This window comes from Macrobrachium nipponense, chromosome 1 (genome assembly GCF_015104395.2).
Source record: "Macrobrachium nipponense isolate FS-2020 chromosome 1, ASM1510439v2, whole genome shotgun sequence".
NCBI lineage: Eukaryota > Metazoa > Arthropoda > Malacostraca > Decapoda > Palaemonidae > Macrobrachium > Macrobrachium nipponense.
This window is the reverse complement of record NC_087200.1, coordinates 79,188,558-79,194,557: the sequence shown is the minus strand read 5'-3', so window position 1 is coordinate 79,194,557 and position 6,000 is coordinate 79,188,558.

Below are 6,000 nucleotides of genomic sequence, written 5' to 3'. Positions count from 1 at the left end.
ATAATAAAATACTAAATGATTAAAGGGTCTGTTTACGCACTGTTCAAAGGTTTAAAGTCCCCTTTTTTGTTTGACTGAAACTTTAGCCAAGTTAATTGCGGATTTTAGTATCTTAGAAATGTAAAGCGTTTGGAAACTGCTGAATTACATACGGCAATCCACGAAAAATTGCTCAATATTTAAACGAGCACAAAGATATCTTCATAATTATTCCCGTTTCCTTATTTTTCCGCGCTTTGTTAACATATTAGCAAGTATGAATCAAGTCTGATCATCAAAACCTCACAACATCCCTTGAGACGCAAAATTTGTTGTATACACAGTGTAGGTATTCATATATTTTTGTTTGTAGGAAAGATACTGTGCGGGCAAAATACTCAACGTTTATACATGCCGTCGTCCAGCCTCTAACCACAGATTCCTATTTAAGTACGCGGATCAAAGGCACCTTCGACGGGGCCTCTGGACGGTACCTAACGTCTCATAAATCAGGAATTACCGTCTGACCCCTTCTTATAGTGACATCAATTTCGACGGTATGGGGACAATAACAATTTGTACTAAACAGTACCTGAAAAAGCAATGGCTCCCTTACAAGTAAGGAGGACGCTTTTAACACCCAAGTCTAGCAAACAAGACGCTTTCAACTCTAATTAGTCAAGCAAAAAGGACGTGTTAAACCCCTAAGACTAACAAATTATGCCGTCAGTGAAGTTTAATCGTGATGCACTTATGGATTTGGAGAGGTTATAATAATAATAATAATAATAATATAATAATAATAATATAATAATATAATAATAATAATAATAATATAATAATAATAATATAATAATAATAATAATATAATAAGATGTGGCGCCGTGGAGATTTTTGTTAGGTCGTCAATAGACTTAAGTCAAGTTAAGCACATTGGGGCTGGTCAGTCTTGGATGGGTGACCGCTCTCCTCGCGTTGATTTCTTGGGAAAGGATCTTTAACCATTTTCTCATCTAACTCAGCTGTAAATTAGTACATATCGCCTGATGGGGTTAGGGTCCATCTATGGGTTAAATAGCAAACTCAGCATGAGGGTAAAAATGAGGAATAAACGACAACGACGTAATGGAACCTCTGCAACATAGTAGCCTCGTCCCGGCAACCAGGTATTCCAACCCAATTGTAGGGAAGACGGGTCAGTACTTGGAGTCGTCATCCAGCACTGATCCCACAACACGTAATCAAACAGCCTGAGATTGGAGCTTACAGAGGCAAAAAGGAAGAAATGGGAAGAGAAGAAAATAAGGAAAATATGGAGATGCTACATCAGAAGCAACCCGACGGAGAGAGGATATAGAAGAAGATTGATCAACATCTGGAATGAGAGGAATAACACCCCCCAAACAGAGCAGAGGCTGGCAGACCAAGTAGGAACATAAAGAAAAGACCTGGCTCTCCCCAACAGAAAGAGAAGAATGGAAAGGGAATGTCATACGACAACGAATTTACACAAGACGAACTGAGAGACGATGCCACAGAGACGACAGGGAGATGAAGTATCAAACAACGACAACACGAAGAAACACCGACGAAGTAACGAGAGGACGGAAGGTAGAAAAGATTGACAATGGATGGAGCCAGTACAGAGAGAACAAAGATCCCCCTCCAGGAAAGTCCTACAACCCAAGAATTTAAGGAGAAAAAATGAGGTCATGAAATATGGCCTAATCCACATTGCCACCAGTAAAAAAAAAAAAAAAAAATCCCCCCCAACAGAACAAATCCTTGACATATGCGTAGCAAGATTAGTATGCAGAACTGAATGGGGAAGTTCGAACCCCAACACCACCGTCACAACCAACCCAACATAAACCAAAAACCCCCCCCCCCAAAGCCCATCCTCCTTGGAAAAGGCGCCTGAAAAGCAAATCTGGTGATGAGATCTAACTTGAGTAAACTGAAAGGAGATGGCAGGAAAAAGGCTAAGAAGCAAGAAAACAAGGGAGGAACTCAACGAGAAATACAAAGTACAAGAGAGGGACTAAACACAATAATGAAGATGTAAAACAGAGGCTTAAGGCAAAGCACACAAGATCCAACGGTACATGAACAGGAATAAGGGATACCAACAGAACAAACTATTCGGAACTAATCAGAAAAGACTATACAGCCAGCTAAGAGGGGAAGACAGCAACCCAGAAATTCCTGAAGCCGAACCAAGTAAGAGACTCTGGGAAAACATATGGAGCAATCCGTATCACACACAAACATGCAACATGGCTCCAGGAGTCAAGGAAGAAGAAACAGGGAGAATAAAACAAAGATTCACAGACATCACGACAGACACAGTCAGACACCAACTAAAGAAAATGCCAAACTGGAAAGCCCCAGGTCCCGATGAACTCCATGGATACTGGCTCAAAAACTTCAAGGCCCTACACCCAACGAATAGCAGAACAACTCCAGCATTGTATCTCAAACATCCAAGCACCCATGGATGACCACAGGAAGAACATCCTTAGTACAAAAAGACAAGAGTAAGGGAAATATAGCCAGTAACTACAGGCCTATCACCTGCCTACCAATAATGTGGAAGTTACTAACAGGTATCATCAGTGAAAGGCTATACAACTAGCCTAGGAGACAAACACCATCCCCCACCAACAGAAAGGCTGCAGAAGGAAGTGTAGGGGCACAAAAGACCAGCTCCTGATAGACAAAAATGGTAATGAAGAACAGTAGAAGAAGAAAACCAACCTAAGCATGGCATGGATAGACTATAAGAAAGCCTTCGACATGATACCACACACATGGCTAATAGAATGCCTGAAAATATATGGGGCAGAGGAAATACCATCAGCTTCCTCAAAAATACAATGCGCAACTGGAATACATACTACAAGCTCAGGAATAAGACTAGAGAGGTTAATATCAGGAGAGGGATCTTCCAGGGCGACTTACTGTCCCCACTACTCTTCGTAGTAGCCATGATTCCCATGACAAAAGTACTACAGAAGATGGATGCCGTGTACCAACTCAAGAAAAGAGGCAACAAAATCAAACCATCTGATGTTCATGGACGACATCAAGCTGTATGGTAAGAGCATCAAGGAAATAGATACCCTAATCCAGACTGTAAGGATTGTATCTGGGGACATCAGGATGGAGTTTGGAATAGAAAAATGCGCCTTAGTCAACATACAAAAAGGCAAAGTAACGAGAACTGAAGGGATAAAGCTACCAGATGGGAGCAACATCAAACACATAGATGAGACAGGATACAAATACCTGGAATAATAGAAGGAGGAGATATAAAACACCAAGAGATGAAGGACACGATCAGGAAAGAATATATGCAGAGACTCAAGGCGAATACTCAAGTCAAAACTCAACGCCGGAAATATGATAAAAGCCATAACACATGGGCAGTGCCAGTAATCAGATACAGCGCAGGAATAGTGGAATGGACGAAGCAGAACTCCGCAGCATAGATCAGAAAACCAGGAAACAAACTGACAATACACAAGCACTACACCCAAGAGCAAATACGGACAGACTATACATAACACGAAAGGAAGGAGGGAGAGGACTACTAAGTATAGAGGACTGCGTCAACATCGAAAACAGAGCGCTGGGGCAATATCTGAAAACCAGTGAAGACGAGTGGCTAAAGAGTGCATGGGAAGAAGGACTAATAAAAGTAGACGAAGACCCAGAAATATACAGAGACAGGAGAAAGACAGAAAGAACAGAGGACAATACATGAGACAGACTAAAGAACTAGCCAGCGATGACAATTGGCAATGGCTACAGAGGGGAGAGCTAAAGAAGGAAACTGAAGGAATGATAACAGCGGCACAAGACCAGGAGGCCCTAAGAACCAGATATGTTCAAAGTATGATAGACGGAAATAACATCTCTCCCATATGTAGGAAGTGCAATACGAAAAATGAACCATAAACCACATAGCAAGTGAATGCCCGGCACTTGCACAGAACCAGTACAAAAAGAGGCATGATTCAGTGGCAAAAGCCTCCACTGGAGCCTGTGCAAGAAAACACCAGCTACCTTGCAGTAATAAGTGGGTACGAGCACCACCTGAAGGAGTGATAGAAAACGATCAGGCAAAGATCCTCTGGGACTATGGTATCAGAACGGATAGGGTGTGATACGTGCAAACAGACCAGACGTGACGTGATTGACAAAGTCAAGAAGAAAGTATCACTCATTGATGTCGCAATACCATGGACACCAGAGTTGAAGAGAAAGAGAGGGAAAAAATGGATAAGTATCAAGATCTGGAAAATAGAAATAAGACTGATATGGGATATGCCAGTGGAAATCGTACCCATAATCATAGGAGCACTAGGCACGATCCAAGATCCCTGAAAAGGAATCTGGAAAAACTAAGGCTGAGTGCGTCCGGTCGCTCATGCAGAAGAGTGTGATCCTAGAACGGCACACATAGTAAGAAAAGTGATGGACTCCTAAGAGTCAGGCTGCAACCCGAACCCCACACTATAATTAGCCACCAGTCAATTGGCGGACTGTGGATATAGCAAAAAAAAAAAAAAAAAAAAAAAAAAAAAAAATAAAAAACAAAAAAAAATAATAATAATAATAATAATAATAATCCTTTATTGCAGCTCAAGGCCATATACATGGAATATACAAAATACAGACAGTAACATACACAATGTAGATACATGAGACATGATAAAAAAAATTAATAATCGGCTCTTATCCACAAAATAGCTGAGGTAGCATAAAAGATAGTAATCATAATACTGGTAATTACAGTAATAATTTTGGTGAGAAAAAAAATATGCATTGAGAGTAATAACAGTTAGCGCACTTATTATATGACTTAAATTTCAAATAGAGACCTTAGGTGGTTACAGTAGTCAGGTCCAGAGGGCTAAATACGAAAATTGAATGTAAAAATACTTTAACTTGATAGTAATCACAGTAATAATGAAAAATTAAAATATCAGCAATAAATGTAATAATGACAAAATCTGCAGATGACATCTTGCCAATACAGAGATTGAGTTCTTTATGGGACAAAGGCCTCATTTTTCCATCTTTCCCACAATTTAGATCTTCTTCTTGCTTCACTCCTTAGGATGCTTTGTATGAGCGAGTTGCTGCTGTTTCTCACTCGGGTTACCAGACTGGACATTGTTCGCCTAACATGCTTTTTAAATTGTCCAGGTGGTTTTCTATGAACATGTGTGTGGCGGAGTGGTAGCGGGGAGTGTTTGTGAGGCGTCTCAAAATGTCATTGTGCACAGCAGTGATGCGTCTCATGGTCTCTCGGGTATAGTTCGTCCAGAGGGAACACCCATAGATACTGTAGCAGTACGAGCGGAAGAGCAGCAGTTTCACGTCTCGGTGACAGAAGGAAAACCTCCTTGCAATCATGTTGCCAGTTGCACATAGTTTACGACGCCTCTGTTCAATGTCTGCCGTATCTTTTAGGTCGTCGGTGATAATGTGACCCAAATACGGAAATTCGTGCACAAATTCCAACCGATGGTTTCCGAGGAAAATTTGTGGTTCTACAATATGCTTAAGCGATCTTGGGAGGAGCGACATGCACCGGGTCTTGGTTTTGTTGTAGATTATATCAAATTACTCTGCATATTGGCGGCAAGTGTCCATGAGTCGTTGGAGACCTTGCACTGATGGGGAAATCAGAAACATATCGTCGGCGCAACAGAGGTTGGTTATAGTTGTTTCATTGATGGTGCATCCGATTGGGAGTGAGTTCAGTTTGACATTCAAGGCACCTGTGTACGTATTAAACAGGTGTGGAGAGAGAATGCCCCCTTGCCGAAGCCCGTTTAGGGAGCCGAAGGTGTACGATAATACGTTACCCCATTTGACACAGAATTGCTGTGTGGAGAACCAGCAATGTAAAATGCCAATTAGATACAGGGGTGTGCCCCTTTTATGCAGCTTCAGGAAGAGCTTCAGGTAGTTTACTCTGTCAAATGCTTTTCTCACATCTACAAAAAC